Source organism: Grampus griseus, assembly GCF_964374135.1.
Source record: "Grampus griseus genome assembly, chromosome: 3".
NCBI classification, from domain to species: domain Eukaryota; kingdom Metazoa; phylum Chordata; class Mammalia; order Artiodactyla; family Delphinidae; genus Grampus; species Grampus griseus.
Genome location: NC_139019.1, coordinates 83,233,926 through 83,247,292, shown reverse-complemented (window position 1 = coordinate 83,247,292; position 13,367 = coordinate 83,233,926).

Genomic DNA, 13,367 nt, shown 5'->3' with positions numbered 1-13,367 from the left:
AATTAGTGGTGAGTGAAGTTGGCAACATTTGAATTCTTCACATGTCTAATCTTCACACTATATTTTAAACAAATTCAACTTAAAACAGAAACCCTAAATATATCTTGGACAGAATTTATCTAAGTCGTGGCTAAAATGAATTACAGTCCCACCTCTGTCTCTATCAATACACTCAAAGCCCCCAGTAAACACACTGGTTAAGTAATAAAATTGGCCTTGCTATACAAAAGCAGCTTTAAGAGGGGCCCTGTATTTTCATGAGCTTCAAAGTCATCCCCAATAAGTATGCAATCTGGGTGAGAACAGTGGGCTGGCTATGCAAACATAACATCAAAAGGAACTCTAGTTTTTCCTTCCAACCTGATTGTTATCCTAAGCTGGCTTACATAGACACTCTGGGCCCATTATTTATCACTTAATTTTCTAAATTTTATAAGTGATCTTAGAAGAATAATAACAATACTTAGCCAATGATATATTTAGTGATATTACTTCTAGTACTTTATTTTCTATTATCATTACATGAAAGTCTCCAAGAAGCTCTTTGACCCTTTACAGAACATTTGTTTTAATTAAAATATGGAAAGAATTCTGTTGTCAAAATTAACAATTTAATACCATCAAATTTGATGAGAGATTCAAAACAATTTTGTCAAATGAACTTTCCAGTCTGTTAAATATATGCTCTGATCAATTTCAGGATGCATATTTTTACAGCTTCAGTGTTGGTTTTCCTACTCCATCGACGACATAAAAAAGAAAGTAAAATGAAGATTTTCATCTGTGTTGGGTTCTCTGCTAGCCCAACACCCACTGAGGACTAAACCTGTTTCTGTCTTCCAATTTACAAATGAGGAGGCTTAGGGTCAGAGTTGTTTAATAGCATGCTCAAGATCACAGTGACAAAGGCAAAACACAGACAAGAGAGGTTGCAAATCACTTGCTAATACTTACTACTGCTGTTACAGAAGAGAGTTAATTGGATCAAACTATATGTCTCTGTCTCTCTGTCTCTCTCATCTCATTGGAATTCTAGGAAGAAGATGCTAGGACGCTGTATCTAGTGTGTACTACCTCTTGTTAGAAGGTGCTCTAGGGGTTCAATAGAAAACTTCTTTGAAACCAGGAGCTAGAAATTATTAAAACTACTAAGAAATCAGATCGATGCCCAAACAAGGAATAACAAGATCTAGGAGTGGAAACAGACATTCAGAATTTGTATTACTATAACCTTTGGCAGGAAATAGTAGAGCTTTCAGTTAAAAGCAGGAACAGAGGGTCTGTGTGTGGATAACGGTAAAGTGGGAGTTCAGAAGCTATGTCTTGCCAGATGATTGTTCAGCTCAAGCCTGTCAGTGAGTTTCAAACAATAAACTAGGGAAGAAGAGAAGTGAAAACCATCTTCTCTCTAAATTCTTCCATAATGCACATTTAGCACAAATCATAATGCAGAGGCTAAAATGAAGTCTGGGTTTGAAAAGTAGAAATAAGCTTAGTTACTTTGATAGTTGTTTCACAGAACAGCTGCTCCAAGAAGCAAACTTCCATTAACAATCAAGGGCAACAACTGCAACCAGTGGTCACTTCTCTTCAAGGTCAAAAGAAACGTGAAGGGCGCTATGAGGAGTATTCACGAGCAAGAGTCGGAAGTCTTCTCAGGTGACGCACATTCATGGACTCATGGCAAAATCAGTGCCAAGAGAGAGCAAAGGAATGGCACCAGGAAAGGGATGTTTATGTCCTGTTTCTGTTGGCTTTGTGAGTCTTGCCACTTGAGAAAAATTAATTATCTGGAAAAACCAAAGTCCTTAAGCAGCCTGAGGACAAGGTTAAATGAAAGCGAGTTTCTTCCTGGGGTTGGAGGGAATGGGGAGTGGATAAGATGCAAAATCCTTATTCCTCAAGGCTGAAATATTAACAACAAAAAGCAACCCAAAACACAGGCACACACCCACTGAAATGAAGAGGAATGCAATCCTATGTTTGTTGTAAACAAGCTGCATCTTAGAGATTAATATTCCTCTGCCTTTTCAGCCTGCCAGTCTCTTTGACCCAGGAGTTTAATTTTAGCTCTGTATTAATTATACATTACAATTACGCATAGACATGGGCACGCACGCACGCACACACGCACACACGCACGCAGACACACACACACACACACACACACACTGTAATGATTATGCTGCCATCGTGGACTCGCTCTGGAACCTATTCATGTCACCTCAGTCCCTATGGGGTGCAATGTTGTTTACCATCTAGTACCTCACACTCGATCTTCCCTGAAGATGGCTGCCCGGAAATAAGATTCCTCAAAAATGGAAACTCTTTGCCAAGGCGTTTCAGAGGGAAGAGATAATAGATCTCTATATCAGATGCCATGCAATGACAGAATGTATACCTGGTGATAAAATCAAAATTTTCCAACCATATATCTCAGGCAAGAGCGGCTTGATATGCTCGGAGGGCCACACATGTGGCAATGCTTCACACAGGCAATCCGATTCAGAAATGTGGTTTATGGGTTTCACGGGAAATGGATGTTGAAGGGTTTTCCTGTCGTCGCTGCAGTTCTGGTGATTGCAAGATGGGCTGGGGAACAAAGGCTCAGCAGAAATATCTCTGCACTTCCCCCAAGCCCAGCTGCTTGCCCTTGACATCTTGAAACTGGCACTTCAATGAGCTCTTAGCCTCTGAGAGCAATGCATGAAATGTAAGACCAGAAGCATCTATTTATTAAGCTTGGTCACTAAATTAATCTTTCCCCATGGCCAACTATGAAGTGGAGTTAATGAGGATGAAGCAGAAGCTGAGCTAGGACATATTTAGCCAAGGGCTGTACCTCAAGGCCTCACTCCCTGGCAGAAGAATCAGGACAGCTCCCTCCTGACATCAAAAGGGCATGAAGCGGACATACAGGCAGAGAATTCAGGCAACTTTCACTCCTCTCACCCTCCCTTATCTATTACTGAAAGCCTAGCTGTGTGGTTTGTCCAATACAATGCTTGCCTGACAGGACTGCAGCCTTCTCACAAGAGTTAGAGATCTTCATTTGCACATGGGTCACACATCTGTTGTGACCCTCCCACGTGTGAGCACTGTGCTCTGTGCTGAAGATACAGCTGTGAACAAAGCAAAGTGCCCTCTCACGGACACCTCGCAGTGCAGTGGGAGTAACCAGCAATGACTCAGACAAATACACCCATGTTTCATGGTTGTGACAATGCCTTCATGGCAGCTGTGGCGTGGTTGAATAACAATCTCAGATAGTGTGGTCAGGGAAAGCTGCTCTCAGGAAGCGTCATGTCAGCTGAGCCCTGCCAAGCCCCAGGGTGGATGCCCAAGCACACCCTCCAAGGAACATGAAGGAGGAGAGATGTCCAGAGAGTTAAATACATCTCTGCTTTGATAAATGCTCTTGCATTTTATCTCCACAATAACTTAATGCAAAGTATTTATTATTGGGGACATGGCTGTGTAATGGATTCAACGGTTTGGGCACTGAAACCCCAAGGAGGCCACATGATATACAAAGAGACACATACAGGTCCAAATTCCCAGCACCCTGGTGACTGTGTAACATTAAGCATGCTGTTTAACTTCTATGACCCTCAGTTTGCTCATTGGGAAGGATGGGTTGATAAAGGGATTAAATTACAGAGCGTGCCAAAGTTCTCTGGCATTTCTTGGCACACAGTAGGTGCTCAAGGAGTGTTCATCAGAGTCAGTAATTGTGTGTGTGCCAGGCATGAAGTTAAGCTCTTTGCAGACTTTTAAAAATGTAATTCTCCCAGTAAAACAGATACTATTGCTATCACCATTTTAAACACGAAGAAACAGGAGTCCAGAGGACCTAAGTAAATTGCTCCATTTGTAAAGCTGGTCAGTGGGAGAACCGGTACTCAGCCTTGGTTTAGCTCCAGGGCCAAACGATTAACTCACTTCCCTAGCACATCATAGGCATTCAGGGAGTTTTAACTCTAAGCCAAGTTGCACTCCTCAGGTGGAATCAGAAATCACCCACCTTACCAGTCCACTGCCATCTCATCTTCCTTTGAGAGGATCAAAAAGGAAAAGGGGTTCCATCCCATTTTGACCTTCTCTTTCTGGTTTCTTCTCAGCTAAAATGGCACAAAGCTGAAAGCTCTTTTGCTTAACTCTATTTTTTAAGAAAATAGGCTGGAGTGGGCCTAGCTGGGGTGAGATTCCTGCTCTGTGCAGTGAATGGTTTATCACGCACAAACACACTGTGACAGATTAGGTCTGGTGATAGAAACAGCCTGTGAGCAGCACACCGCTTTGCCACTATCTCCAAAGAAAAGCTGTCTCTGTAAGGATGATAAAAACTGTGTCTGACAAATCAACAAAGTACAAAATAGCAAAAGTTCAATGAGACTGTCCATGAAAAAAATCCTTCCATTATCCTATATTCCTTTGAGAATTTACAAGGAATTAGACAGTCGGCTACATACAAACAAAAGGGGGGAGGCATAAACCAAGAATTCGTTATTCTAATAATAATGACTATGATGTCTATATTCTAGGAGAGTAGTAAGAATATTAAAAAAGTATATGAAAAACTATTTTGAAAATTATAAGATTTTTCATTCATTTGGTCCACAAAATTTATTAAGAGCATATTAATAAATATACTCAGCACTGTTCTAAACACTGGGGATACAGCAGTAAACAAAGCGAACAGAAAGACATACCACCAAAGCAATATTAACAATAAATACGTACCACCATGGAACTTACTCTATTTGTGTAAATACTGATCACACAAATATTAATCATTTTTGTTTCCTTAGCTTTGAGGTTGACTCCTATTTAAATATAAATGTCTGACAATACACTCCCTCAATTTTATATGTCAAGTGAGCCTTACCCCTTCACCAGTTTCCAAATAGTTCACTTTGATAAGAGAAGGAGTAAATAAAAAGGAACATGTGATATGAAGGCGGGAGGAGTCTGTGCCAGGTGAGGTTGAGGGGCAGAGGAAGAAAGAGGAGCATGGTACCTCTCACAGTTTTGCCTACCCCAAACACAGGCGATACATGAGTAATTTCACTATCATTCTAAGTAAACCACCTACTGCTTTCAAAAAGGAAAAAAAAATATCACACAACACATTTCAAAGTCAGAAACAATGTGTATGGTCTGAATTACTATTCCCTCCATTAGCATCGATAATCAAGAGTTTATTGTGTGTGTTCAATCCCAGCTAGCCCCAAGCAAGTCCTAAAATATAACAATTACATGGTTTCCTCCCACTCCTGCCCTGCATAATGGATCCTGAAGGAGAAAGGGTGTTCAAACAGGCTGAAGCATAATTCTTAGTATGTGGGTAAATCTGTAAAAAGTGCAGCATTTTAAAATAGGTAGGAGAAAGGAACATGGGTGTGTCCTTCCCTGAAACACCAAGAACAGTCCCATTTTGGAGGAAAGAAGATAAGGCCAGAGTGACAAAATGAGATCTGATTGGTTGGTTACTCTTTACTTCCAAAAGAAGATTCCAGGAGACTGAGACCAGAGGCCAATCCAAAACAGCAGTTAGCTAAAAGAAGAGAATAAGTGAGTGAGAGAGAGAGAGGGGGGCAGGCTCTGTGGATTGTCAGATCTGTGATAAGGAATGGCACCATTATGCTTGCATGTTCAGAAGTGTCCCTCCTCTTATCCTGGTTTCAAAAGAAGCCCCTCTATTCACCTTCTCATTAAAACAGCCTCTCCAGAAAAAAATGCTGAGACCACACAAAGCAGGACATTCATCACTAGGGCAACCCGGGTACTCAATGAAAGCTGGCAAGCACAAAAGGGCTTGCTTAAGGCTTTGCAGAGAAGCTGGTTCTCTTTGCCTCAGACCATATTTCAGATTTAACACTGGATTCAAACAGGAAACAAATTCTATTTTTTGTTTTTTGCACTAGGAGTACTTATGAAGAATGAAATCATCCTTTTAATTTAATTTTTTTAAAGCAGGAAAGTTCTTGGCTGCTATTAAGCACCAAATTTTCATTTATCATGACATTAACACCAGCTACATTCCATCCCTTTTTATCCTATCCCATTTATACCATTTAAATTCAGTGTGGCTAATGGTCTCCCAGGATGTCCTGGACACCTAATGTGCAAGGACCATTCAGATACACTTCTTCCCAGCTTTGCCCCTACGTGCTCCCCATCCCCAACTGCCTTTCCCCCATCTTCCCTGTCAAAGACCACACACACACACACACACACACACACACACACACGCACACACGCACACACGCACACACATACACTCACATGTCTAGGGCCAGGAGAAGCTCACCCAGCTATAGCCCAAATATAATGTGTAAAATGATGCAAGAATCTGGCTACAACACTATCCACACATATAATGGAATTTACTGCAAGTCATTTTTTGTCTTATAAATTCTTTTAAGGGCTTTTGAGATATTATAGTTACAAAAAAAAGAAAACAAAAAACCTCCATTCTGTGGAGGCAAGGGGGGCAAAGTATCTTACAGCAAAACTATGTTTACCTTTCAGCTAGTGTGCTTACCTGATCAACCATACTTAATTCCTGGGCAACCTTGTATGCCACTTTCTTTTCCTGAAGATGGAATAAAACCACTACATTTAGCTAGAATAATAGTATTTTATCTTAGCTTTATTTTAATCTGCTACTGACAAAGCTTTTTCTCAGTCACTTTTCAGAGAAATAACATCTCTTGAGATATCATCTTTAGCATATTAGAATCTCAAGCAGAAGATCCATTGTGGACACCTGGGGCAGTTTTCTCAGATATACGACAGATATAGGACAGACTTCAGCTGGAGTGTGAAATTGGAGCTTTGTTTTCTTGTTTTGCCTTTTTCATGTATTCCAAGGAGTGGGGTGAATTGGTTTAGTACTCCTGTTTCATAAACTATTGTTTCGTTTTGTTTAAAATCTACACAAAGCACCTTAAAAAAAGAAAGAACTTAAAAAGAAATGCAGCTGAAATACTTGCTGACTCTCACACTTACCAACAAAGAATAAGTGAGATCAGGGACATAAGACAGAGTTAATAATAACCAAAAAGAGTACCAAGTTCTGAGTCAGTCACCAGGATTCCAAGATTAAGTAGACATAAATTCTGCTCTTGTGGTATTTACTCTAGGTAAAAATAAAGAGGACAGAGTATTTATCCATCTAAAAAGAAAAGTTAAGCATCTAAGAATAGGTGACACCTTGTAGCTAGCCACCTAAACAAGAGCTGTTTGTGCTCTTCTCAATAATTCAATAATTTTCAAGAGTCCTGAGATCAAAATGTTTGAAAATTGCTATTCTAGCAGATTGAGTAGGAAGCGAGGAAACAGAGACAGAGAGTAGAAACAATGCTTTCAGGAAGTTTGGCTATGAGAAAGAAAGATATAACATTATTTAGAAGGGAACTTTGAGGTCAAAGGTGGGGCGTGCGTGTGTGTGTGTGTGTGTGTGTGTGTGTGTGTTTTAAGATAAATAATATTTAAACTTGAGCATGTCTAAATACTAAGGATAAGGGACTGTTAAAGAGAGGGATGTTGTATAGGTGGGAGATGGCGTAAAGAGAATAAAATCCCTAAGAAGAAATAGAGGATTAGTCTTAGATTGGAGAAGGGACAGCTTAGTCCTTTCAACAAGAGAAAATTAGGAAAGGATTGATTCTGATGTTGAGAAAACTTTAGTGTTTGTAGCAGGAAGCTGAGGGAGCTCTCATCTTATGGCTGCTATATACCCTGTGAATTAGGAGGTAAGGTTATGTGTTGAAGAAGAGGAGAAAGGTTGGGAGCAAGAGAAGAGTAGGAGACTGGAGAGACTGGAGAATGTTTGAAAGCATTTCTATGGAGAATGTGAGGGACATGACTATGGAAACCATAGGATTGCGAGGAAGCATTGAAATATTGTTGACTAAGGTTGAAGACCATAAACTTATAGTGGACCAAATTTTGGATTAATTTTTTTTAACTTTACTGTAAAATATAACATACATACAGAAAGGTACATTCAAAATATATTTTTAAATCACACAAATATTTCTAAAGTTAATCAATACCTTTACCCTACCAGATAAAAAGACTATCAAATGCCTTCACTGAATTTACTCACTCACCATGTGTTATTATTACCATGTATTTTAATACTGTGTTTCGACTTTATAATACATTATTATCAATTTATATAGTAAGTGTCCATTTATATTTACCTGTGTATTTATCATTTTCTTTACTCTCCATTCCTTCTTTCATTTTAGGCCTTTCATTTGGGCTTACCTTCCATTAGAATTTCCTTTAGTGATGGTATACTGGCACAAACACTCCTTATTTTTGTTTGTTTGAGAATGATCTTATTTCACCTTTATCTTTTAAAGATTTTTCTCAGGGTATAGAACTCTAACTTAGCATGTATTTTCTTTCAGCAGTTTGGAGATATCATTCCACTGACATCTGCGATTTCATTGCTAGGATTGAGAAGTCAACAGTCAGCCTAACACTTCCTCCTTTTAAAGTATTCTAACATTTTTCTCTGGCTGCTTTGAATATTTTCTTTTTTTTCTTTTTTTAGTGTTATGCAGTTTCATTGTAAAATATCTAGATATGAAGTTATATTTACTCTGCTTAAGATTAGTTTTTGAATCTTTGGATTGGTATATTTCATCAGTTCTGCAAAATTCTCAGTCATCATTTCTTCAGCTATGGCCTCTGCTCCTATTCTCTATCTCCTCAAATTAAATGCATACTTCCCTCTATGACTGTTAACCCTATTTTTATACTCTTGTCTCTTTATAATTTATTCTGTATATTTTTTCTCATCTATATTTCTATTCACCTTCCCATTAGTTCTGTGGGTAAGTTTCTATTAAATCCAGACATTGAGTTTAATTGGGGTTACATTTTATTTTTCATTTCTAGAAGTTTTACTTGGCTCTTTTTTCATCTGTTAGGTCAAATTCTAGAATTTCCTGGGTTTGCCGCTTATTTCTTTATAGAGTAAGCAAAAACGTTTACAATTTATGCCCAGTGAATCCAAATTGTGAAGTCTCTGTAGACCTGTTTCTTCAATCTGCTATTCCTAATTTTCCCTCTTCATGATATTCTGTTGCACTGTGTGATTGATTTTATTTTTGATTATATAATTTTCATTTTCCCTGAAAAATATTTGTGGGGATTCCTTGAAGCTAGCATCAAGTTACCTACCTCCAAAGGGATCTGAATTTACTTCTGCCTGGAAACCAAGGGCACTACCAGTCTAGAACCAACTTAAAACAAATTTTTTTCTTGAGGTTTCCTTGGATCCCTTCAGGATATGTGAACTTAGTCTGCAAATCTGTACACAGTTTGGCCTGTGGCCACAACTTTTCAAAAAACAGTTTTTCTTTCCTTTTTCCCTCTTCTGTGCATAGTTCCCAAATAACCTTTCCAGAAGTTTCTTTCTCATTCACCCTGAGAACCTATCCCTTTGTGATTATGGCTTACCTTGAGGAGACTCTCTTATTAGATCACCCACTTACATTGGCCCTGGGCCTTAAATTATGATTCCTTACCCTATGAGGCTACCAAAAACAAGTGCAAGTTTTCCAGTGTTAGAAAATACTTCTGGGCCAACTGGCTTCAATGTTCAGGTTACTTCTTTGAGTTTCCAGTTTTTCTTAAATTTCAGTCTGGTAATTCCTTAATATCTTAAAAATTCTTCAATGTTTTAAAAAAGACATTTTAAATATTATATTAGCATTTCAAAATATTTTCAGCAGGAGAAATTAGTCCAAATAATCTAGTCAAACATTACCAAAGTGAAAATTATGATATTTCTTCAAGAATACTCATCAGCTCAGGTATGGCATAGAGAAAATGGGCATTTTGTTTCATCCAGGACAGGAATTTTACCAAGTAAGAATAGGAAGAGTATATGGCAAGTCAGCTAAGGGAATTAGTAAAGCAGTATTTGAAGTCTTGAATTATAAAATATGATCTGGATGAGAAGAAATAGGAAATATTTGAAACACTGAAAGTAGATGATAAACAGAGCAGATGTCTCATTGAGGTCAAAGAATTGATATGTTAGGAACAACTTAATAAGGTGTAGATTTCATGAACAAGGTGAAATAGGAGATGGTATACGGAATGTCATTTGCTCTAGAGAGCAGGGTAATTTTCACAGAAGTAGAATTAATGATAGGCAGATTTGAAAAACAACTAAACAGGACTTCAAGATGGTTCTTAGTTTTTATCATATCACTGTGGATCCCAGTGAGAAATTAAGATTCACTTCACTCTCTTCAAGGATCAAATCAAAAGCAAGAAGAGAGTCCAGGAAATGGTAGGCAATTTAACATCAAAGAATTAGCTTTATTAGTGGTCAGGCAAGTGCTTAACAACCTGCAACATTTCGAAATCTCTGGTATAGCTGGTATGGATAAAATGGCTTAGAAAACCTCTCTGGCAAGATGGTATGTTATATATTCTGAATAACAAATAAAAATGCTTGAAGAATTTCCACAGAAAAGATCCAAGAAACCTGAGCTCAACATTAGAAACAATCACAAAACTCACAAGTAAACAGCAGCTTGCGAGCCAGTGAGAATAAAACAGCAGGGACTTCCCTGGTGGTGCAGTGGTTAAGAATCCGCCTGCCAATGCAGGGGACATGGGTTCGAACCCTGGTCCAGGAAGATCCCACATGCCGCGGAGCAACTAAGCCCGTGTGCCACAACTACTGAACCTGTGCTCTAGAGCCCACGAGCTACAACTACTGAGCCCACGTGCCACAACTACTGAAGCCCGTGCACCTACAGCCCAGGCTCCGCAATAAGAGAAGCCACTGCAATGAGAAGCCCGCGCACCACAATGAAGAGTAGACCCTACTCACCGCAGCTAGAGGAAGCCCGATTTCAGCAACGAAGACCCAACTCAGCCACAAATAAATTAAAAACAAAAAAACAAACAAAAAACCCAGCAGAATCAAGATACCTACAGTATCTTCATACACTAGAATTAGCAGCAGAGAATTTAAACTAAGTATGCTTGATATGTTTAAAGAAATAAAAGAGGAAATATAAAATATGAATAAGATGTCTGGGCATATTTGAAAAAGAAGTAAATAAGACTTTTAAATCTTAAAAAAATGAAATTAAAAATCCAATGATAGGTTTAACAGCTGATTAGACACAACTGCCGAATTAATGAATCAGAGATCTGGAGAATTATCCAGAATACAGCATGAAGATCTAAGAGATGGAAAATATGAGAGTTAAAATAAATGAAGAAAAGAATGAGAAATTCTAACATAAATCTAATCAGATTTTCAAGAGCAGAGAAGAGATGGGGAGGGACAATTTCCAAAGAGTTTACGGCTAAGAATTGGTTAAAGTACCGCAAATCCAAAGCAGGAAAAATAATTCACACCTAAACTCATTTTAGTAACTACACAACACCAAAGAGCAGATAACCTACAAAGAATATTGCAGAATTAAGCAAATATTTTTTCTATATCAGACCAAATAGTAAATATTTTAGGCTTCACAGGTCTCACAGTCTCTGCTTCAACTATTCAACTCTGCTGTTTTCGTGCAAAAACATCCACAGACAACGTGTAAATAAATGACCATGGCTGTGTTCCAGTAAACTTTATTTATAAAAACAGGCAGCAGGACATATTTTGTTCATGAGTCATAGTTCTCCAGTCCTGGAACTACAGAATGTCCCCCTGACTTCTCAACAGTAACAAAAGCATCCAAAGAAAAAGGCTTAAACTGATATCAAGTAGGTGTCTCCCACTCCCTCCCCAGGGTTCTCACTGCCCACCCAACCTAATTAACCCCCTTCAGCCTGAGAAACTGGAACTAAAAGTGGCCCTACTTAGTTTCTGCCAATCAGAAAACTACTCCCCACATCTCCAATAATATTTCCCCAAAGCCACCCAATATGACCAATGTAAACAAAAGGAGCTCACAGGAGGTTATCTAGAATTTGCTTTTAATATCCCCCAGTCCTTACACTCCCCCCATCGCCAGGCCAAGAGGGCAAGGCCCATAGACACATAGGTATTGGCCCATCATTTTCACAGTGGGTACCAATATTACGTCAAAGAAGCTAAACAACAGACCAGTTTATGGAAGAATGATTATGGCCACATTTTCTGTGACTATCCAAAAACAGTAATGACAGAAGGGTGAATATATCTTTGAAAGTACTACTGTGGATAGTGTGTGAAATGACCAAGTGGAGAAAAAATTGTTTCTAAGGATGTCCTTTTATATCAGTGCTCAAAAGCAGGGCCAAGAGACTAACAAGGACCTTGAACAAAACTGCATCAGGCTGCAGAAGCAAAACAAAAAGCAAAGTTGCAACCACCAACCCACCCTGAAGAGCACGTTTCAGCAGCATTCCCAGAAGTTTAGGTTAGCATTCATCATTGCTCCTAATTGCTGTCAGTTAACTCTCCTGAGCCCTTCCAGGCCAAGCCATCATGCCATGAAACATGTTGTCTTTCCTTATAATGCATTTTCTGTCTTGCCAGTAACAGAATCTGTGGCTTTGGTGTTCTTTTACAAGAGCACTGATCGAATTACCCTAAGACCTTTTTGTGTGTTCTGGGTTACTGGGCAGAATTCCAGAAACAAATGCTTACATTATCCTCAAATAGAATACCTAACTTTCCAAGACTGCACAGAAGTAGATGTTTCTCAGTCATTTCCAGCTTGGCCATTGATAAAGGCACAGTGTACTTGACATCCTACTCTCTGTCCACTAGGTTACATAGGCCACACGTAATCTCATAAACTCTAAAACAGTTCCAGTGAAGGCCCTTTATTGCCACAGCATCCTATGTTTTCCACTGAAAATGCAAACAGGCCAAGTTTCTTTTAGTCTAGTCCCTGCACATTTCAGGCTCGTTTCCCAGCCTTATAAGTCTCATTGTAATTTCCATTCCATTAAATCCATCACTTAGGAAACGGCTGCCTATTCTATTATTTAAGTGCTCAGGAAAAAAACAAACAAACAAAAAACCTCACATCCTTTTCCCCCAGTATGTTTAAATATTTTGCAACATTTTGGACGTTCTTTCTAATGGTATCTAGAAAACATATCATTTAAAATAGGAATAAGGGTAAAGACTGTGACAGTTATGTAGTTCATTCTCCTGACAGTTGGGGAAACTGAGACCTGCAGTTTAAATGACTTGTCCAAGATCAACAATGTCAGAATCAAGTACAATATTCATTCTAGTGATTCATTTCCTACCATGTGATGCACATCTTAAAATTTGAACTTTTTATTTGCCCTATGATTCCAGGATTCCTAACTTCCTTTTCCCAAAAACATTGCTAAGTATATTTATATATATACATACATATATATAT